The sequence below is a fragment of the Canis lupus genome, chromosome 32 (assembly GCF_048164855.1).
Source record: "Canis lupus baileyi chromosome 32, mCanLup2.hap1, whole genome shotgun sequence".
NCBI classification, from domain to species: Eukaryota; Metazoa; Chordata; class Mammalia; order Carnivora; family Canidae; genus Canis; species Canis lupus.
In genome coordinates this window covers 22,274,886-22,298,490 of record NC_132869.1, presented here as the reverse complement: position 1 = coordinate 22,298,490, position 23,605 = coordinate 22,274,886, and the positions used below count along the sequence as shown (strand labels likewise).

At 36.0% G+C, this 23,605-nt stretch overlaps 1 long non-coding RNA gene across 12 annotated transcripts in view; it reads left to right on the top strand.

Moving 5' to 3' along the window:
* Positions 1-2,073: 2,073 nt before the first annotated feature.
* LOC140622860 (uncharacterized) overlaps positions 2,074-23,605 on the top strand; it is a 35,929-nt gene continuing 14,397 nt past the window's right edge. For 7 of the 12 annotated variants that reach the window (XR_012022540.1, XR_012022537.1, XR_012022534.1 and 4 more), the window contains exons 1-6: positions 2,074-2,268; positions 2,867-3,093; positions 6,324-6,468; positions 11,043-11,181; positions 13,523-13,620; positions 20,946-21,049. This is a non-coding gene — a long non-coding RNA (uncharacterized lncRNA). The remainder of the gene's footprint in view (positions 2,269-2,866; positions 3,094-6,323; positions 6,469-11,042; positions 11,182-13,522; positions 13,621-20,945; positions 21,050-23,605) is intronic. The other 5 variants (XR_012022535.1, XR_012022538.1, XR_012022529.1 and 2 more) reach the window with 4 other exon arrangements.

Genomic DNA, 23,605 nt, shown 5'->3' with positions numbered 1-23,605 from the left:
TCAAAAAAAAAGAATGAATGCTCATTGTAAGAGATTTGGAAAATACACTAAAATACAAAGAAGAATAAAGATTTTTTTCATTCTCAAAATATTTAAATCCAAATTTTTCTCTACACTTATTTTGGGGCATAGTTGAAATGGAATAATACATTAATTTTGTACTCAGCCTTTTTGTACTTAAAAACTTAATTAGTTTTCAATGTTAATTCATTCTTAGTGTAATTTTTATAGATAAGGTAATTTCTCATTATGTAGGTATGTTACATCTTACTGAATCTTTCCACAATTGTTACACAGAGTTTTATGTATCCAATATCTTAATGAATATCCCCATATGTACTATTTTCTCTGTTTCATATTTTTCCTTATGATGAAGTCTCAGAAATAGAATTCTTGGGTAAAACGCAGGACTCTTCCCCCCCCCCCCCCACAGGACTCTTTTTAATGTTCCTGATATATATAGTAAAGTGCTTTCCCTAATTTACATTCTCACCAATAGTATTTGAGAATATCTATTCAACGTGATACGTTATCATCTCAAAGTGCTATTAAATGTTTCAGTTCTTGCTTGCTTATCCTCCTACAACTGTACCAAGTACTGTAGTTGTAAATATGCAGTTTGATTATTTTAATTCAACAGAAAGTTTTCTTCCCCACTAAAGAAATGAATGATGTTTGTGTTATTTTGAATATAAAATATATATTAACCTTGTCACTATAGTGCCAATCAATTAATTAATGGCAAATATATTTTCAGTTATTTATGTGGTTATTTAATTTATATAACAGATGGTCACTAAGCACCTACCCAGATATTTGGTACCAGTTACTTGAGCTGGACATAAAACAATGGAAATTAGAAACAATAAACAAGTAAACCAATACAAAAAGTAATTTCAGATAGAGTTAAGTGGTAAGAAAGAAGTAAGTTTACTACAGAGAGAACTGGTAGGCATGCAACATTTGACAAGATGGTCAGGAAAGTCTTCTCAAATGAACTGACGTTTCATCAGGGACATACATAATAAGACTCTAGCCTATGACATTTTATAAGAATCAAGTCCTTGAGGTGGGGAAAAAATGGACAAAATAAAAAGGAGAAAATAACAGATTGTTGAAATTCTTTTTTAATATTTTATTTATTTATTCATGAAAGACACACATACAGAGAGGCAAAGACATAGGCAGAGGGAGAAGCAGGGTCCCTGTGAGGATCCAGATGCAGGACTCAATCCCAGGATCCTGGGATCACAATCTGAGCCAAAGGCAGAGACGTTCAACCACTGAGCACCCAGGTGCCCTGATTGTTTAAATTCTTATAATGTGAGAACCAAAAAGTTCAATGGAGCATAAGTTTGAGCCAAGACTGAACCACAAAAGGACATATTCCTAATTTCATTTGGTATGGGTGTTTTTCATGTTAATTATATTCTAATGAGAAAGCCATATACAAATGAAGTGAACTATCATTATCCTAAGTAGCTACAGTGTGGGAGGAGCTTGGGGGATATTTGTGAAGTATACAAAAGATGAGATCTCAAGAAAATGGTCTTAGGCAGTAAATGAATGAAATCTTCTGAATCTTGGAGATGGAGAACTTCTTGATAACACGGTTAAGGTCAGTGTAAAGAACCTGAATGTTTTCTAGTATCTACATTGGCTCACCCTTTTGACCAAGTGGATTTTGCTGCAAGGGAGAAAACTTCAAAAGTTAAGAGATTTTCAAGCTCACCTTTCTGGTAGTTTTAGCGAATGTATGTAGATTTCTGTAAAGAAGGCAACATGTTATTCTGAATGATGGGCCTATTTAATGTTGCTATTAAGGTTGGTCATGCTCAGCCAAGGTTTTCAATAGACAGAGAACAACAGAAAAAGGAAGTTGAATCATATTATCTTTATGAGTTTTTCAAATATATATATATATGCTTTTGTCTAAGATGGCCACCATCAATTCCTCCCTGTCTGTCCAGGTCATTCCCTCACTGAAGGATAGAATCTATTCCTCCCTTCTTTAACCAGCCTGAGTGATTTGATTGGCTAATAGAGTGGGATGCAAGTAGCATTCTAAGCCTACTGAGGCTAAGTCATAAGAAGCCTTGCTATTCCTCCCTGGGTGTCCTGAATTATCACTCTGAGGGAAATAAACTGCCATGTAAAAAGTCCAATTACCCTGAAAGTATTATACTGTAAGAAGCCTAAGCCACGTGGAAAACCTGGAAGAGATACCATATGGAAAGAGTGGTCAAGGAGCACTGACACACAAGACATGTAAGTTAAGTAAAGCTATTTTGGAAGTGAGTCTTCCAACTATTTTTGTGAAGAAAAAAAAAACATATATACATATATTTTCTGGATCACTTCATTACTCATTCCCTCTATTCATTATTGTAGGGAGTTTAGATTAATAAGAATAAGAGGAAACAGTGAATTTTGTTTAAATAATTATCTTTAAAATACTGCCTTCCTGGGACAGTGGTGAACTATTTCAAAGAAATAACATCTTTCAATTTCTTCTTCTGAGACATTTCCAAAGTGCAAATAAAAGAACCAAGAAGAATACTGAACAATATAGAGACAATATAGTATTAAATGTCCAGCTAATAGTGAATCATGTGATTCAATTCAACAGAGAAGGCTCCACCAAGTCTGTAATAAAAAAGTAATGAGTTTTTATAACAAAACCAAAAAGAATGCAGATAGAAATCTTTTCAGTACAAAGACAAGAAGGATTTACAATTGAACACTGAAAATGCTCACAAGTTTCAAAACCATGACTGATGAACTCTGAATATTCAACAATCTTTAGTTGAATACATTAATCAAACTACACAGTAGTATAACTGCATCTCATTCTGTCTTTTCACAGTTGCAGTGTGAAATGATAGCAGAGAGAGGAAAAGAAAGTGCAGTCCAGTGGAAACGCACACACTCTCTGACTTGTATCCGGAGCAATAGCATTTTGAAGCTGCAAAGGACCTGAAAAAAAAGATTTCACCTTCCTCATTTTACAGTTGAGGAAGCAAGATGCTCAACAAGAGTTAGCTGCTCAAGGACACAGAGCAAGTTTTTATCAGAAATAAAATAAGAATCCAGGTATTCAGACCCTAGACTAACAACCAGATTTTTTTCCCCTTTGATTACTTAAATTACCCAAATTATTTTTTTTATTTTTGTGCTTCTATAACATGTATTCAAAGAATAATATTTGAATTTATTTAAATAATTAATTAGTGAAAACATAATTGGCTATCTATTAACAAGAGGAGAAAGAAAGCCAAGGGCCAAGCTTTGTCAGGAATAACAATGGAATATTTTACGTTATAAAATACAGGAGCTGTGCTTGTTTCCATTCTTTTTGCCTTCTTCCTAAAAAACAAATCATATCCTGTTGCACTCCTGCTTTTTGTCAGGACCTGTGTTGAGTGTTAAAGGAGACTATTTAAACAATGAATAAAATAATGCCTGACCTCAAGGAGTATAAATTTAGACTATAACTTTTCTACAAATACTAAGTTATTACAAAATAAAATGTTTAAAATAAAACAAAAAGGGAGGGTCTTTGATTTGATCAGTTGTCTCATTTGACACATTTGAAAGCAAACAGCAGGTATTTCTGGCTGAAAAAAAAAATCTTTCGAATACCCTAGGTATAAAGCCACAGACATGGTTTGTCATGAAACTACCCAGTAACAGCTTAATGCAGGATGAATCAAATCTAAAATCCATCTTGTAGTGGAACTAGTTCTTGTAGAATTTATAATTATTTTTCATACTAAAATATTGTACCAAAAAATAAAAAATAAATAAATAAAATATTGTACCACCCAAAAGGCTCTGTTTTTGCCCATGCTAGTGCATCCTGCCATCCCTATGTGAATGAGTTTTGGGTTACAAAGTCCTTTGGATTTAAAGGTCAATTAGCTTGGTTCCACTTTAATTAGAAACCATCATAATAGTGCTGTGTGAGTAATTTATGGAGGCATAAATATTGACATCAATTTTTGTCAGATATTCTGATATCATAAACATCATGTAAATCTAGGCACCAGCAATCAATTTGCACATAATAGACAAATTTTATTAGAACTGTATGACTGCACTACTTGGTTTTTAGAGTCCCTCTCTTCTTGCTACATTAAATCATCATTTTAAATCATGTCATAGTGTTCCTCACAGCAAGCAATCAAAAACAGAAAATTTAAGTTTATTGGATCTTTGCCTAATTTAATGATTTTCCTCCAGAGTTGTGCTCTGTTGGAGCCCTGCAATGAAGGTTTGGCTCTGTGCCTAACACCTCCATGTTGTTCAGAACAGGGCGAGGCACAAACTAAAGCTATAGCAAGAAAAATCTCTTGGTGCTTCTAGAATCTGAAGAGATTTTTGTTAAAATTATTTGTGCTCAGTTAGGATGCCTTGTGGGAAAGCTCTCAGCTTACTGCTCATTCTGAAAGGGGTGACCACGAGTCATTGAACCACAGTCCTCAAGGGCTCCTGGGCTCAGATGTTTCTCCAACCACAATCCATGGATATCTTTGCAGAAGCCCTTGAATTCCCTATAAAAATGTTTTATTTTTTTCTTCAAAATTAATTCCATATTTGTTATTTCTGTTGTTCATAATCTGTTAGTCTTTCCTAGAATATAAGCTCTGTTCAGGCAGGGATCTTGTCTATGATGTTCTTAGATAAATCCCAAATGCCTAGAACAATTCTAGCCCAAAGTAAGTACTTTGTGTTCAATGGACTAACCAAGATAATCAAATTTTGAGTCAGTTGGATGACTAACGTATAATGGAGAGCAGTCCCAGAATCTTAGCACCTGCTTTTGGGCCCGCATTTTATAACCATGTATGCCAAGAAATCAAGTTTCAAGTAGTATTCTTCAAACTGGAGATCATGGGCCACTGGGCTCTATAGAAATGTTTGCAGAGGTCCATAAATTCTGAAGACAAAGCAACATTGGTTGAGCCCAGTTTACAAATGAGGAAACTGAGGCCAAAAGGGACAGGCTTTCTCAAGGCTGCTCAGTCAGTGTTAGAGTCAGAATTAACAGCCAGATCTCTTATTTCTTGGACACTGCTTTTCTCATTCTACTGCACTAATTTCTCTTTTGGAGTTCTTGATCTTCCATTCAGAAAATTCTAACTCTGAAATCCAAAACTAGACCCAATCATTTCAGTAAGAAAAGAAAGGCATTTCATTGTCAGTGATTGTTCTTTTTCTTGCTTTTCAATGTTATTTTATGATGCTGACTTTAGTTTTAAAACTTGAAGTATTTGTAATTTGTATGTGTTTACTATCTTGGTTGCTTCTGTATTTTATCTTGACTAGATTATGAATGATCTGAGGATCTGACCCATGTTATTACCATGTTATTTACCAACACCCAGCTCCCAATGGGTTTTAACATACAATAAATAAAAACATACAAGAAACATTTTCTTGGTATTGAGAACATCAAACCAACCTGGATTTATATTCCTCAAATTGGGAAGAGCTCACAGAGGCTGAGGAATATCCCTTATAATCGTGTCTTTCTCTAAATAACTGATTTTTCTACCTTTCTTTCAAACCTTCACTTGACTCAGAAAACTGCTTCTTTTACATATGGAAGCACAATCCTGGGATACATACCACATCAGTTTCCTAAAGAGAAACATAACCCAGTTGGGCACAATTGGGTTGAACAAAAATATTGTCTTAGAATGTTACTAGGTATCTTCTTCAGTCACCTTTTTTCTGTTTACTTGTGTTAGTTAATAAAATTGATAGACCTATCACTCATTCAAAATTATAAAATATGACTTATGCAAATCATTGAGATAATTTTTTTCAAGATTTTATAAATTATTCAGCCAGGCATAATGCTCCATTAGAAGATCTGTAGACTGTTTTTCACAGCATCATAGTCATTGAGTTAGAGCTGCAAAATATTAGGATCATCTGATCCAACCTAATAAAGAATAAACAAACCCAGAAAAGGCAAATGACTTGCACAAGGACATCTAGCTAGTCAAAGTGAGACTGGGATATGACAAAGGCTTCCAAATTCTCCAATATTTCTCTTGCTTTGATAACATACAAGTAATTTATATTCATCAAATATCTCTGTTGCTTATGTTATTGCTAATGGAAAATTTGTGATATAGAATCTAATATTTTTCAGAAGGATTTGAGAATTCAGCCATGTTAGACCAAAAGTCTCCTCTCGGGCATGTATAGCTTTTCTGCATGCTCTCTCTGATGATATACTAATCAGTACTATTCCTAAAGATATTAACCATTCTTTTATTGTGCTAAAAATATCTTACTTTAAATTTTATTAGGCTACTATTATATATTGAAGAGAAATGATGCATTTACCAAAAATACGACTCAGAGACACAAAATTCACTACCTCTACTAGATCTTCCATCTCAAGAATAAGCCTGATTACATTGACCTGGTCCTTGATAACTCCTCACTGAACTGGTCAGTTTGTTGGCACAGCCAAAGCTCTTAGGTTCCACATTCTGGTCATTATGATGGGGATGAGGTGGAGTTGGTGGTGGGGGGCGGGGGGGCTAGGAATATATTATTTATTAAAAGACTACAAAAGTGTGGCAGTGAAAATTTGAGCAATCTTAAGTATGTTCCATGTCCTATGTAAAATAATGACTCTAATAAAAAGTCAGAAAGATGACTCTGACAAAGATCATGCCTCCCTAGAGTTTACAATCCAGGCATATATACAGACTCTGGTGGAAATGACAAGAGAGTTAACAACAAAGAACTTCAGGAGATTAGAGGAAGAGAAAAATTATCCTGGGGACTGGGGTAGGGTGGCAATCAGGGATGGTTTAGAGAGTGCAGGCCCACATCTAGATGCCACAAAAACTGAGTGTGTACGTGTGTGTATCAGTTGGGTGTACATCAGCTGTTTCTGCCTCCACCCAGGCAATAGCTGAGCAGTTTGGGTGTATGAGCAGCAAGTCTGCAGAATTAGATTAATCATTTGTATTTGACTGCTTGCTTTATGATCAATATGGAAATGATGGCTCCAGGCAATATTACAGACTCAGTCTCAAAGTTTAAGTTGTAAAAAGGCTCTTCAAAACTCTTGTGGAAAGTAGGCTTCTAAAACAAGGAACAGTCTTTGAAAACTCTTGCTTTGAAAGGGGCAACAGAACACATATTGGTCCTTGTGGTCAAACTCACAGTTAGTGCAAATAGTATTAATTTTTAATAGACAAAGGTCAAAGACAAACTAAAAAAAAATATTTAAAAAGCGAAGATTTGAAAATTCAAGGCTGTGTATGCTTTACCTTATATAACCAATTATTAAGCCCTGTCAAGTGCATTCCTTTGTCTACTCCTCAGTATCCACTACATAATAACTCCATAATAATTCCAGTCATTCTCTACATTGCAGCCATACAGAACTTCTCAATGCATAGATAGGAACTTTATAATCTCTTGCTTAAGGATCACCTGGCTTTGCTTAACTTCCTGCAGTAGATCCTCATTACCCAACACATGAGCTCCAAGTTTCTGGACATGGTATTCAAAACTTTTCTTTTCTCTAAATTTTTTTCCCTTCACCTACATACATCCAAACTCTAATCATGGTTTCTTTAATATACCATGCTTGTTCATGTACCCATCTTTGCAAATGTTGTTCTCCATAGTTAGAATTTTCTTCCCTTACGTCTACTCACAGAATGTCTAATCATTCTTCAAGGCTCTCTTCAATTATCATCGCCTCCATGAAGCAATTCACCACAGATCTATAGTGCTCTGTTCTTGATGACCATTAATTATCTGCACACATTTGTGATAGTATGCATCTCTTTTCATTGTAATATTTTATTTGCATGCATGGCTGTGATTTCATTGAGTGTACAGACTCTCTCATCTTTGCATCTCATACCACTCATCAATTTCCAGAACAAATAAAAGTCAAGCATTTGTTACATTAGTTAAGACTTTATGCTTTGACTACAGATTTTATTTTATTTTTTTTTAAAGAAAGTTGACTGAGCTGGGACCCCTGGATATTAAATCAAATTCAAAGATGCTGGTGAGAAATCAAATCATTTTTATGTGAGCACGATCACTAATAGCCTTAAGCAGAATAGAACATTATTTTAAAACAAGTGATTGATCTTGATAGCAGCAGGGCAAGCCAAGGGACAAAGTCCCTTGCTAGCTCCCTGAGAAGAGGGACTGTTTTCTAGTTCTTTTTTATCACATGCAAAACCTTGTAAAGTGTGGGACACATAGCAAACCCTCAATAAATGCTTGTGGAGAGAACAAATAGTGTTACACACATGGGGATGAAACTCCGTATTCGAAACTTTCTATTCATTCTCCCTTACCTCAGATCATGACTTAAACTAGCTAATATAAAATTTAGTCAACAATATTAATTAATCTCAACATTAGCTGCTATTAGTACCTATTGAGAAGTTTCTCATTATCCTTTTAGTATAGCAAATCTTTTATATTGAAGATCTATTTGCATTAAATATCTGGGATATTTTAATTCTATTTTCCCCGTTTCATTTTGGATTCTAGTCACAGTTATTTGAGTGATCACTTTGAGGTCAAAGATGCTAGCATGAGCACTTCTGCACATGTTTATATAATACTTAGCACACAACAAATGATTGCTGAAACGAAATAGTTAACCTACATTGTCAAAAACGAATTTAGCTATAATCTTCATACATAAATACACACAAATATATGGCATTCTGAAAAACAGAAGGAATATTTGCCCAAAACAGGGATCACTTAAACTAAGCACAAAGAATAAAGATGTGCATTTTAAAAGATAGCCAAGTGAAACAGTTGAAGCCTAAGTTGGGCATCAGACAGACCTGGGTTCAGTTTCTAGTTCTGTAACCAGCTCAGCGATCTTGAGTAAAGGTTGTGCTTCAGTTTTCTCCCCTGGCAACAATGAATTAATGCCACCTTTTTAATAGACTGTGGGCAAAATTAAATAAGCTAAAACACCAGAAAGCACTTACTACCATACCTGCAGAGACCACTCAGTGATAGCTTGTTGTAGTGCTCTTAATTGGCCATGATGGTCCCCTAATCCTTTCTTTACCCTTCTAGTGTAGTTGTTGCTATTAATGATGTACTATTAGAGAATCAAGACCCTTCTGAGCAGTGTTTCTCAAACATTAGCATGCAACACAATACCCTAGAAGGCTTATTAAAACACAGATTGCTGGGCTCCATCACCACAGCTTCTGATTCATTAGATCTGGGGTAGGGCCAAGAATTTGCATTTCTAACAAGTTCCCAGGTGGTGTCAATGATGCTGATCCTGGGGCCACTCTTAAAGAAGCACTGCTTTTGAAAAAGTTGTTTCTGTTTTAATGAGAATTTCTGCAGGAAGGGGGAAAAAAGATACTTATGAGTTCTTGAGTATGGGTAACTCTCAGGGCCTCCTGGGGCTTGGATATACAGGAACTGAGTACTCTCACCTTCCATCCCTACACAGGGAAAGAGAAATCACTTCAGGTTCTCAAAGGACAAACCCAGAGCAACCACCAGATGGGCTGAGAGGGGATGTCAGGGTAGAAGTCAAAAGATAGGAATTCTGAAGGCTCCCAACCACCTGACTTCTGCTATTTTCAAAAGCTCTTTTTCACTATATTCAGAAAAAAAAATTAAAAAACAAACAAATAAATAAATAAATGAACTACTTTGGAAAGTACATGTACTGAATGTGTATTCATCTCCAAAATTGAACTATATAACCAACATGTATTTATTGGGACCTAATCAAAGAGAAATATGTATAGTTTCTGCCATAGAATAGCTCAGAATGTGGGAGTATGGCAGGCACGTTAAGAAAAAAAAAAATGATCTAACCTACCTAACATTAGTGCTAAAATAGAGAAAAAAAATGTGAAAGGGGATATAGAAACACATAACATGAAGACCAGTAATAAATAACCAATGTATTTGTGGTGTTTACTGTGAGGCATTGTTCTGTTAATCCATTTAATTCTCACTACAGCCTATGAGATAAGCACTATGACTAGTCCTATTTTACATATAAAAAAACTGAAGCACAGAATGGTTAAATGAGCTGCCCAAGGTCACACAGGAAAAACTGTAGCAGAGTTAAAATTTGAAACTAGGCAATCCTGCTCAACACCTTTGTTCTTAACCACTACACTATCTGGAGCTGAAATAAGGAGATGAAATTAAGAAAGATAGATGGAGACAAAAGATGATTTATGAGAATGGTTCAAATTATCAAGTAGAAATTCATCACTTTCTTCCCATATACCTGAAATCATCTTAGTATTGGACTCTTTCTGCTCCAGGTAGAATCATTACTGCATTGCCATATCTGAATATAGGATAATCCAAAGAAGCATACTGCTTATGTGCACTGACTTCTGTTATGTCGCACTATTTCCTTAAATACAGCAGAGTGAGTTTCATAATAAATTATGTCTCAATCCTATGCATTAGTGCTGGCTGCTCTCCCACAATGTCAAAATTGTAAGCAATTGGCACAGAGTCATTGTGACAATATGTAAATTACTTGTAAAGGGAACTTGATCTTGTGTAATAAATGCTATTTGAATCTTAATTTGCTAACAATATTTTAATGCAGTAATTGAGGTCATGAAAGACGTGGGCTAGAGATGAAACCATCTATAACTGTTGGTTTTAAACAGGACTGCATTACCCAGGTTTATAAAATACTCCAAGGAATTAAAAGGCAAATACAATGCTTATATTTGCTATGAAAAAGCACTGAAATGTAACTGTGGAAAAAGATATAATATGATACGGGACCATAAGAGGGGTTTACCTCTTCTCAAAGGTAACTCAAAAAACTCAAAGGTTTTTTCTAACTCTAAAATTTCTTAGTTCTAAGATCAATGTCCCCTGACTTATCCAGGTTTTTCCCTAATGAAATAAAGAGACATCTCATTAAATCAAGGGCCCCCATTTAATTCTTAATAATTTGGGGCACCTCCTCTCATCTCCATCTTTCATAATTAATAACCAAGCTTCCTTTGTCTTCTCAGAGAAAGCCCTCAACCAGGTATCTGCCCAGTCTTCTTTCTCTTTTCAGTCCAGCTCTCTGATCAAAATCAAGTTCAGCATCTGTGAAATTGACCTCAAGTGTGAAATCATTTTTTAATGATAAAGTGCCAAAAGTGTTCTGTAAGTATAAGGTATTAATTGAGTGCTATAATTATTATTATGCAGCTACTTCCCATAGTGATGACCTTTGTTCTCCTCTACCTCTCCTTCATCTGCTCTATTTTATGGTCTGTCATTTTTGAGGGTTTAAAGCCTCTCTTCTTTTCTGATATCTGAAACTCTGGTGTTCTTTCTTTCCTTGAGTTCTGCCCTCTGTGAACAGAACTAAGCTTTCTCCAAACCCAGCTGACACTGTAGGAAAAGTCAGATTTGGCTCTGATTGGAGCCAACAATCACCATTTCTCCTTCCATGTGCAGCCAAGCAAAACCTATGTTGATTGACTCCCACTTATACAGCTTGGGCAATCTCTGGAATAGGAAGATCTTCTGAAGGGAGCCACTCATCAGCAAAGACCTGAAAACCACCTTTTTATGTTATGCCCTTTTTTCAGAAACTTAAAATGCTGTCCTCTTGTGGACAAGTTCATGAGTCCTCATTCAAGACCTGTGATCTTGTTGAATATAACCTATCCAATCATTACTCACTTACTTCTGGCTTCTCTATTCGGATGTGGGTCCATGATCTCAGTTTTCTCTGTACTTCTTGGTCCCCTAGATGAGGACTACCCATCCTTCTCACCATCCTGGTACTAGCCAGTTTTCCAGGCCAAGTTCAAATCTTATTTTTGCAATGGAGCTTGGAACTATTTCATTGGGTCCATATATTTCTTTCCTTCTTGATTCAAATCCCTGCTCAAAAGTGATCTCTTCTAGAATTAGTTTCTTCCTCTTAAGGGCTTCCAAAGAACTTTGCTTCTAATTCTATAAAAACACCATTTTTGCACTGCAAGTATGGTTTATATGTTTCTTTTACTACTAAAATGAATTTTACATTCATTCTAGTAGAATCTGTATTTTGTTCATTTAAAAAGATAACAAAATCTGATCTATAGTAGATACTTGATAAATAATTGTTGGATAAAATAATAAATGATTCCCCAAAGCTCTGAAAGTATATAATGTTGAAACTTCTCTTTATATGCTCATTTATACTTTTGCTTATTTTTTTATTATTCATTGTACTTATTCATTTGTAAGTTTCTTTACATATTATTCATACCAATCTCATCAGTTATATATATTGGAAATATTTTATCACCATTTGCAACTTGTCTCTTTACTTTGTTATAGTTCACTTACTAAGATGCTAATTTTAATGTGGTCAAATTTACAAATATTTTACATGCAGCACCTTTTGTGTTTTGTTAAAAAAAATATTTCCATACCTAGTTTAAAAGGGCATAAAGTTCCAATTCAGAAAAGTTGGGTTTGTATCATATACTACCATTTATTTTCTGTGGGATCCTGGTCAAATTTTATAATTTCTGTGGACCTTTAGTCTTTTTTATGAATAGTTAATATTATGCTACTTATATAAAGAGTTACCATGAGGATTAAGTGTGAGCAATGTTCTATATAAAGTGTTACATGTAAAAAAATAAAAAAATAAAGTGTTACCTGTATGTTAATTTTAGTAATGGTTAAGAATAATTTTGTGCGGGACACCTGGGTGGCTCAGTATTTGAGCTTCTGCCTTCGGCTCAGGGCGTGATCCTGGAGTCCCCAGATGGAGTCCCACATCAGGCTCACTGCATGGAGCCTGCTTCTCCCTCTGCCTATGTCTCTGCCTCTCTCTCTCTCTCTCTCTCTGTCATGAATAAATTTATAAAATCTTTTTAAAAAAAGATTAATTTTATGCAACCAATGTGGTCTGGAGTTTCCAAAATGAATAGAATACCAGAACAGAATTCAGTAATCCAGAGTTCTAGACTACTCATTTCCACCATGACCTTCCTGAATATCCTCAGACATGATTTTTAACCTTCATCAGCCTCAGTTTATCATCTGTAAAATGGCTATACAGTCAGTCTCCTTGTGATTTTGTGAGCATATGATAATGTTTAATAAACAGGGCTGGGGCCAGGGTGCAGTGAGTGAGGCACTCACCTCCAGTGCAAAATAAAAGGAGACACCAAAAAACTCTAATCGAGATAAACAGTATTTTAATGTAATAGTCTTTTTTTTTTTTTTTTTTTTTTTTTTTGTAATAGTCTTAAGAATCAAAACTAGTGTAAAATTCCATGATGAACCAGATATCAAATTTTTAAATAAAGATAGGATTTTATTTTTAGTAGGGTTGTTTCCCACATTTAATAAATTTTGTTTTCCATATATGAGAAACTATTACTCACACAATTATCTAGTATAGAATGGCCAAAGATAGAACTAGAAACATGAGGTAAGGTTATTGTTTGAAGCTTTTTAAGAGCAGTTGCAAACACTTGATCTTTGTTCTCTTCAGCAACAATAGATGGTGAGTGGTTGCTGCTCAGCTGGCAGGTGACGTGTTTTGAAAGCTTTGGAAGCCTGTTTCCAGCTGATTGGCTATTTTCACCATTGGTGAGTTACTCTGTCTTAATCACAGCTGACTGATCTCAGCTGGCTGCGCTCTTTGGCTTTGTACCTCTTTCCTCTCAAAGCCAATGCTAATAGCAAAGGTGTCACTCCCCCCCTCCAACCCCCGACCCTCCCCGCGACTACTGAAGCCTCCCTCTGCCTAAGGAACAGCAAGGCCAGTAAAGGGGCTTTCTCATAAACACAGAGCACTTCCAGCACATGGTAAATAATAAACTGAAACTCAGCCAGCTGGTGACAGGATTGGCTGGTGACAGGATTAGTGACAAAGGTAGTTAAGGAGCTGGGGAGTGTTTTAAGAACTTAGAACCACTGAACATTTCCCTGCTCTGCATGCGTGGAATGCACCAATAAGTAATGAGCTCGATATAATTCTTAGCTTTGGAAGCCCCTCCTGATGAGATTTACTGAAGAGGCAGAGGAGACTCCCAGACCTATAATGCACCTTCAGGGGTATGATAAAGGAGGATAAGTGTACCATATTTAATAGTCAAATATACCTTCTGTTTTTACTGTTGTGAATATTGACTTCCAAATGGATTTAATCAAAATCAATAACAAAATGTACAGTAATGAAGAAATATAAAATGCAGTAATGTATAGGCCAAGAGGTTGAATATGGAATATATTAATAGAAAAGCACCTTTGCAAGAATAACTCATCCCTCTTTTAGAATCTCTCTTCACCTAATGTGAGACAATAAGAAGGAGAGGCAAAGCTCTAGAGCAGGCCACAAAGCAGGTCCTTTAGAGAACTTTGAAAAATTATCTTCTTAGCAAATTTAGTGAGACAGTATTGAGCTACAGCTAGAAAAACAAAATAAAGAAATCTGTTTATAAGATCAGAAGGGTGACCCTATGGGTGGATGGTCCAAACATTGTCCTTTCAGGTTAGCTTTTAAAGGGAAATAATATGACTGATTTATAACAATATCATAATGATTTTCTAAAAGTTAAGTAATTCTAAAATGCTTTATATATATCTTTGGAGCATACACATGCATCCTAAAGTTAAATGGCAAAGGGCACACTTTGTTAAGAATTGTCTACTTATTAAATTTATATCCTAGGAGGTAAAAGAGGGAAATGTATTATCTAGAATTGGCCAGAAAGGCCCAAGGTGATCTTTGAATAATCAATATTTTCCAATATCTGCTATAGCTTTAAAACAGAGAAAAATAACAGATATTGGCATTCACTAGAAATCTGTTTTTTTTTCTTTTTTAAAAGAAGTTTAATGATTTGCTGGTAAAGACGGACTATAATACAAAGATTTCAGAGTATTTTACCAAGAAGGAATACATTCCCATTTTATAGAAAATCAAACTCAAGTCTCAGGATAATAAGTCTCACCATAAATCACTGGATGAATTCTTTCACTCATTTATCATTTCTATTTATTTCTTTACAACTTCAATTTACTTTTCCCTTCTCATATTTGGCTGTTACTCCTCTCAATTAGCCTCTGTGTTACCATCTACATTCCTTCATTTCCTTCCTCCTCTGTTTTCCCATTTCTTCTTTGACCATTCTTATACTCTCTAGAGAAGCTTTAAATGAGGAAAGAAGAAAGGCAATAAATAAACAAAATAGCCTACTTTTAACTATGGGTAGAATAGCAAATTTAAGGCAAAAGGTACCATCTTTTGAATCCCTCCTCTTAAAATGGATTGAAAGGATCAAAAAAAGGAAGAAAAGGAGGGGGAGGGGGAGAAATTTAAAGGGCAGAAAGAAAGAAATGAATGAATTACCAATGTTTGCTAGCACAGTCCTGCAGTGATTAATGTGAACTTCCACATGCCACTCCTGTATAATGCCTGAGCATTATTGGAGACAAGCACTGACATACAAAAACATTATTAGAATTTGAGCAGCAATAGCCGCTTTAGGGGTGGAATGCCTCAAAATTCAGAAATCAGGCACAGACCATCTAGGGTCTAGTGGCATTTCCTACTCATCCTCAAGGGACTCCACCATGACTGGAGTAATAGAAGTCAAAACTTCAATCAGGCCCTTATTAGTTACTTTGCACACAGGATATGAGGTACTATTGTTGATGGCAAGCGAGAGCTATTGCAGCTTAGAATTGACAATGCTTTTTTTAAAAGCTATCTTTGACTGCTCAATATAAGGTTAGGAGCAGGTCATGTACCAGGTTTTTTACCAAATTAATGCTATCAGGGGAATTACACTTAAATGGAATTCTTTCTATCTAAACAATTCCATCTAGTTTCATCACTGCTTCTTCTCTCCATCCCTCCCTATATAAAAAAAAAATCAGACGAGTAGACATATGGAATAATATACAAAAAAAAAAAAATCAAGTAATCAAACAAAGACTTACAACCAAGTCTGTGCCCTTTCTCTAAGTTATCTAGGAAACCAAAGTCTCAAATAGTAATTTTTTTGACAGGTTTCCAATAATATTTAATATTCTGCTTCTTGGTACATAAACTCCATTCAAATGACCAAAAAAAAAAAATTTAAAGAGATTCTTTTATTTCAGAATCATTTCTCTCATCTATTTTTCATTCAAATAGCACATTCGTGTGTTTAAAGGAAGGCTTCCTAAATCAGCCATCAAATACATGTAGGAATCAAAATCTAAACATAATTACAACTTATTATTCCTTACTTAAAGACAAGATGCCTTTATGGCATCTGTCATTTTTTTTTTCAAGTCTAACAACTCTCCTATCCAGTATTTCCATAACAAAGAGTGATAGTGCCAGTTCTGCACATAGTAAGTGGAATAATTGGAAGTGTTTGTTTTCAGTAATTAAGTTAGTGATAATTATTTAAGCACCATTGTGCCCACATCCAATATATTTGTTTAAAAGGGGGCATTAGAGGTAGGAGAGAATTCATAAAAGTAGCCTTAAAGGGACTCTAAAAAACATAGTAAAAAGTGATTTTTAAACTAAGAAGTGATGAGAATAAAGGCTGTATTTCAGGAAGATTTGTCTCTTGTGGATACTTGGCAATTTAGGGATAGAAAGGAAGGATAAAAGAACAGGAGTTAATAGGAAGGAGAATGGAAGCCAAGGACTTGAGAATGCTTAGACAATAATCCACAATAAGGTAAAAAGGGCATGCTACAGACTGAATGTTTGTGTCTGCCCCAAACTCCTATGTTGAAACCTAATCCTCAGTGTGATGGTATTAGGAGGTGGGGCCTTTGGAAGATAATTAGGTGATAGGGTGGAAGCCTCATGAATAAGATAAATGTCCTCTATAAAAACCACCTTAGAAGCTCCTTTACCCTTTCTACCATGTGAGAACACAGCAACAAAACAACTGTCAGTGAACCAGAAAGCAGGCCCTCATGAGATACTGAACCTGCTGGCACCTTGATCCCAGACTTTCCAACCTCCAGAACTATGAGAAGTAAATATTTGTTGTTTGTTAGTCACCTAGTCCATGGTATCCTGCTATAGTAGCCCAAGTGAACTAAGATGTGATCTAAACCACAAAGTGAAGAGAAAAAATAAGGAAGGCAGATCGGAAGGAAATTGTGATTATTTTAAGACTGGCAGGTATAGATAAACAGACATTTATAAAAGATGAATCCTAAATTGTGATACCAGAGAACCAGGAGAAGGAATTTACCACTTACAGGAAAATGGGAGTCAGCAAAGAGCATTGATTTGGAAATAGGAAAAAGTAGAGGAAGGGGCAGGGAAATTATAAGGTTAAATATGTGGTTTAGCACTTGTTAAATTTGAGAGGATGAGGTTACATCTATCTAGAGCAATTTAATTAACAGATAAAAAGTTGGTGTCTGGATTAGAAATAAAAATTGAGATGGATGTTGTAAGCAATCAGCATGGAGATGAAAGCAGAGGTCTTGAGAATCACTATTCTGGCCCACGAAAAAAAGGCAGAGAAACAGAAGGTCAAAGGAGTGATGTTGGAGGAAATTTGATTTTGAAAGATGGGATTTGAATAAAAAAAAAAGAGAGAGAGAGAGAGATCACAAAGAAGAAGGAGGGAAAGGCTCCAGGAGCCTTGGAATAATTGCAAGAATCCTTACCAGGAAGCAGAAGACATGGGTTTATTTCTAGTTTTTCACTTACTCATGGTAACATTGACTGAGTTCTGTGGTTGTGCTGTGCTTCTGTAAATTAAAGGATGTGGATGAGTTCGTCTTCTGCTTAGGGTATTAGGATATAGAAAGCTAGAGTGTTACAGAAACTCTAACAACAAAGAAACGCCAGATAGACAAAAAAATCAACTGTTTTTGAATCTCGGGAATTTTATTCCAAGTGTGACAGGAAGCCATCAGAGGGTGATGAGAAAATACATAAGTTTCAAAAGCTGGGTGCCACAGATAGTTAAATTTTAAAAGAGTGTTAGTGTGAGAGTAGGAAGATTCTTTTGGAGCTTTTACAGTGGTTCCTACTGAGGTGATACTATCTTGGGCTAAGGTGGGAGTAGTGGTCACACACAGAATGTATTTGGACAGAATTGCTGACAGCATGTGTTAGCTATATGGGCATTGGTCAGGAGGAAGTCTCTGCCTTGATGAGAATAATTTCCAGCCTGAATCAGAAGATCCAGCTCTAAGTAGATTTCAAAGCTCTGGGAAGTAACACAGTATAAAATATGGCTAGGCACACAATGACTGTCAATATTTTAAAATCCTGCAAAATATGGAGAATATTTTCAAGCAGTAGAATTCCAACAGAAAGTGCATTTTAACAGAGCATATTTGCACCTTCCCATCTTTCAAAATGTTTTCCACGTTTCCACTCAGGGTGTTCTCCCTAGTGAGAGCCATGGGTGGAATCGTTTTGAAAGTGCTTGCCTTTCATCACAAGCCAAAATAAATCAAAAACTGTGGTCACAGCTTTTGCCAGGATTGGTTCAATTGTGAAAAAGAATATGTTTGATCTGTGGAGGCTCTCCAAGGGAAAATGTTTTGAGTGAAAGGGCAGCATTTTATTTTCTAAAAACAAATGCTTCGTCTTTCCCCATCCATAAAGGCTATATCTGCACACATAGAAATGAAGAAAAAAGTTTAAATACTTACCCAAGCCATGCACAAAGAGAAAGGTGCTGAAAGGAGGGAGAAACACAGCATTTTGAGGCAATGGTAGGATTAGTCTTGCCTGCATTATTCAGATTAAATATCTAACTGGAACAAAGGCCCAAGATTACTGTTCTACTTCCACTTCACCTAAAAGGAGGAAGATCTTGTGAATTTTATTTTTCTAGGAGACAACTGGTGCTTTTCTTCAGACTCTCTTAAGATAGATTCCTAAGAGTTAGTGTGTAAAATCAACAACTGGTAAATTTTTATAATTCTGCATATTAAATAAAAGCTGCTATAAAAAGTGACTATCTTCTAAATGTCAACCCAGTATTTTTCCCATGTGGAAGGATGTTTTCCCTGATTAGATTTATAGCTTTTTCCAAGTCCTTAATCAATGCAGTCTCAATCAAATAACTAATCAACTTTACTTCCTAATTTGATGAATTATACTAATAAACTCCAATTTTCACCAAGAAAATGTAGATTTACCGTCAATTCCTTTTCATTTGAATAAGAGAGTTCCACCATTTTTAAAAATTATCTAGTCCTGGGATCCCTGGGTGGCGCAGTGGTTTAGCGCCTGCTTTTGGCCCAGGGCGCGATCCTGGAGACCCAGGATCGAATCCCACGTCGGGCTCCCGGTGCATGGAGCCTGCTTCTCCCTCTGCCTCTCTCTCTCTCTCTCTCTCTCTCTCTCTGTGACTATCATAAATAATAAATAAAAATTTAAAAATAGTTATCCAGTCTTACTTTTGATTTGCAGAAGTTTTGACTAAGCTAAATTTTCTTTTGGAATATGCCCAATATACTAAGTTTTATGCCTCCATAAATGGTATCAGATTTTTTTTTCATCAGTTACCATGAGAGTCTTATCCCTCTCAATTTCATTAATGTCTCATAATGAAGGAAGTATACTATGTGGGGTTGTTTGTCTTGAAGGTAATGAATATTCTGTGACTCAATTCTGTCACTCTTGTCATTCACTGAAGCATGAGTCTTGAGCCCTCAATCACATGGGCACACTTAGATACTCCACCCTGATATTCTAATTTCATATTTGGGTATATAGACTTTCCTTTAGTCTTTGCCAATCTTACAATGATTATTTCTTTTTTGGTATATTTTTTTAATAAGAAGATGAAAACAGAAAACATGTTCAAGGAATAATGCACCAGATGTAAATATCTTCTACACTAACTTGACCACCAAACTCTAATGGTCAGGACCCTCTCTTTTATACTACCTCTAAGATTGCTTGTTGCTGCCTATACTGCTGAATTTCCAATATGTATTACCAACTTATTAAATGCTTAATCAAATCTCCCAACTTGAGTTCAATTTAATTTGACCACTACTGTTATGCCCCTACTATGTACTGAATACTATTGATAATATATTGATGAATAAAATAACCCTTTGTTCATGGGCTCACGACTTGGAAGTAGGGGTCCTAGATTAGTGCTTATTTTGAATGATCCTAGATTGGCATTTATCTTGAATAGATACAAAACTATGGAGAAGCTTATTTGTAAAAAAATCAGGGATCAGAGACCTTCAGAGTCACCACAGTCTTCCCATTCAGGGCATTTCCTTAATCATGGAATTCTCCAATCCATTCCAAGGAATATAAGCATTAACACATAGGAGAAGGGGGTGCCTGGGTGGCTCAGTGATTGAGCATCTGCCTTCAGCTCAGGTTGTGGTCCCAGGATCCTGAGATTGAGTGTCGCATTGGGCTCCTTGTAGGGAGCCTGCTTCTCCCTCTGCCTATGTCTCTGCCTCTCTGTGTCACTCATGAATAAATAAATAAAATATTTAAATAAATAAATAAAACCTTAAAAAAAACATAGAAAAAGACACATTGCTCAGTGATTCCAATCTTGTAGTTCTTATTACCTTTACTGAAAAAAGTTATTTACAAATAAATGCCATGTATGTAATTATACGGTTGGACAAGGTCTTAGAAGTGCCTTGGCTCCGTATTCTTATTTTGCAGATGAGGGGACTAAGACTCAGAAAGGAAAGTGGCTTGTCTTAGGCCACCCACTTCTTAGTGGTAAAACTTGGCTCAATGAGCTTTATTTTCAAACACTTAGATTCCATGCCCCCTCACTGGATATAAAGAGGCCAGAAGTGATCCATATGTAATCTCCATGGGAAAAAAATAAGAAAAATTGGTAAAAGTTACTATCATATTAGAATTCAGCTCTATCAGGTGAGAGATGTGGGGTGTGTGCTGAGCCCCACCACTGACCTTCCTTCTCTTATTCTGGAAGGCTGCTGACTTGCTCCTCCCAATCTCAGAAACCCAGGTCAGTGTGCATGTGAGAGAGGAAAATCTTCCTTTATCTGAGGAAGAGGCCAAGACCACCAGCATCAGGTTAGTGGGGAGAAACTCTGTTTATAAGCTGCATAGGGTCAAAACACAGCTTTATCATCTATTATGTTCACCTGGGTAAGTTATCTAACCTCTCCGTGTTTCAATTGCTCTCTTTTTTTTTTTTCTCACTTGTTTTTATTGAAGTTCGATTTGCCAACATATAGTATAACATCCGGTGCTCATCCCATCAAGTGCCCTCCTCAGTGCCCATCACCCAGTCACCCCAACTCCCCACCCACCTCCCTTTCTTCAATCCTTTGTTCATTTTCAGAGTCAGGAGTCTGTCATGGTTTGTCTCCCTCTCTAATTTTTCCCACTCAGTTCCCCTCCTTTCCTTATAATCCCTTTCACTATTTCTTATATTCCTCATATGAATGAAACCCTATGATGATTGTCCTTCTCCAACTGACTAACTTCACTCAGCATAATACCTTCCAGTTCCATCCACATCAAAGCAAATGGTGGGTATTTGTCCTTTCCGATGGCTGAGTAATGTGCATATATATATATATATATATATATATATATATATATATATATGCCACATCTTCTTTATCCATTCATCTGTTGAAGGACATCATGGCTCCTTCCACAGTTTGGCTATTTTGGACATTGTTGCTGTGAACATTGGGGTGCAGGTGACCAGCATTTTACTACATCTGTATCTTTGGGGTAAATACCCAGTAGTGCAATTGCCTGGTAATAGGGTAGCTCTATTTTTAACTTTTTGAGGAAACTCCACAGTGTTTTCCAGAGTGGCCACACCAGTTCACATTCCCACCAACAGTGCAAAAGGGTTCCCCCTTCTCCACATCCTCTCCACCATTTGTTGTTTCCTGTCTTATTAATTTTTGCCATTCTCACTGGTGTAAGGTGGTATCTCATTGTGGTTTTGATTTGTATTTCCCTGATTACAAGTGATGCAGAGCATTTTCTCATGGGCTTGTTGGCCAAGTCTGTCTTCTTTGGTGAAATTTCTGTTCATGTCTTCTGCCCATTTCATGATTGGATTTTCTGTTTCTTGGGTGTTAAGTTTAATACTAGCCCTTTATTTTCTATGTCATTTGCAAATATCTTTTCCCATTCTATAGGTTGTCAATCTCTCATCACTAAAATGGGATAGGATCATATCTACCTCACCATTGTTATAAGTATTAAGTGATATTTATATAGCTATTAGATTTCCCTACCACTTCTGTGCATTTTTAAAATTAATACAGTTCAATGATGTACGTGCCCAATCTATTAGAAACAAGAATACTTGGGGCACCTAGGTGCTCAGCCAGTTAAGTGTTGCCTTTGGCTCAGGTCATGATCTTAGGGCCCCGGGACCAAGCCCTGTGGCAGGCTCTCTGTTCAGCAGGGCGTCTATTTCTCTCTCTCCTGCTATATCTGTGATCTCTCTCATGCTCTCTCTCAAATAAATAAAATCTTTAAAAAACAAGAATACTTAGAGATACATCTTGTCTAAAAGTAGTTTCTTTTGTGTCTTTTATAGAAGGCAAATTTCAGAGTTAGAGGATTCTATTAAGGATTTGTAGTGCAGTTATCTTATACTGTTCATTAAGATGTCAACTTCAACTAAAAGTGGTATCATGCCTGTTCATCATGTTCAGATGGACATCAAACACATCCATTTTTTAAAATTAATAATCACTTTAAATTGGTATTTCCCACATTGAGTTTTATGGAACATCTAAGTCCTTAGAATATACATATGAGTCAAATGAGTCAAAATGTTTTGATAGTCAAAAACATTGGGAAACACTGGGATACACTGAATTTTTTTTATTTTCTTATTTATTTATGATAGTCACAGAGAGAGAGAGAGGCAGAGACATAGGCAGAGGGAGAAGCAGGCTCCATGCACCAGGAGCCTGACGTGGGATTCGATCCTGGGTCTCCAGGATCGCGCCCTGGGCCAAAGGCAGGCGCTAAACCGCTGCGCCACCCAGGGATCCCTGGGATACACTGAATTTAATGGTTTTCTTTGCTGTAGAACTTTTAAAGCCTATACTATGTTAATGAGATTGTTAATTCTATTTATTAAAGTGAGAAGGAAATCTTCAGGAAATCTTCAGATACAAAAGATTAGCAGCTAAAATGCACCTATGCTTTACAATACTTTAGATTATTAATTGCCTTTGAAAAGATCACTCCTGCAGGCACTGATTCTGATACAATTTTCAAAGTATAAATCTGTATGATCATTGCTAGCTGGGTATATCTGGCATATGCCAGCTGTTAGGAATGAGTGGAAAACATTTTTTTATCACTTCATCAATTTGAAATAAAATGTGGAATTGGTAGCAGAATTTCATACATGTCAGAAAACATTTTTTAAGGTACACTTTCAGATCACCCAGGGTGTTTAGTTGCTGAAGAGTTCACTGCTATGACCATTTTTAATAAGATCAGAACCCAACGATCAGAATAGGCTTTAACCTGTTAGGAAGAAAGTGCATTCCAGTTTGCATTCTGGCCAAAAAGGTTACTGGGTTTGCACCAAAGACAAGACTATAGTCTGCAAAATATGAGACAATCATATCAAAGAGA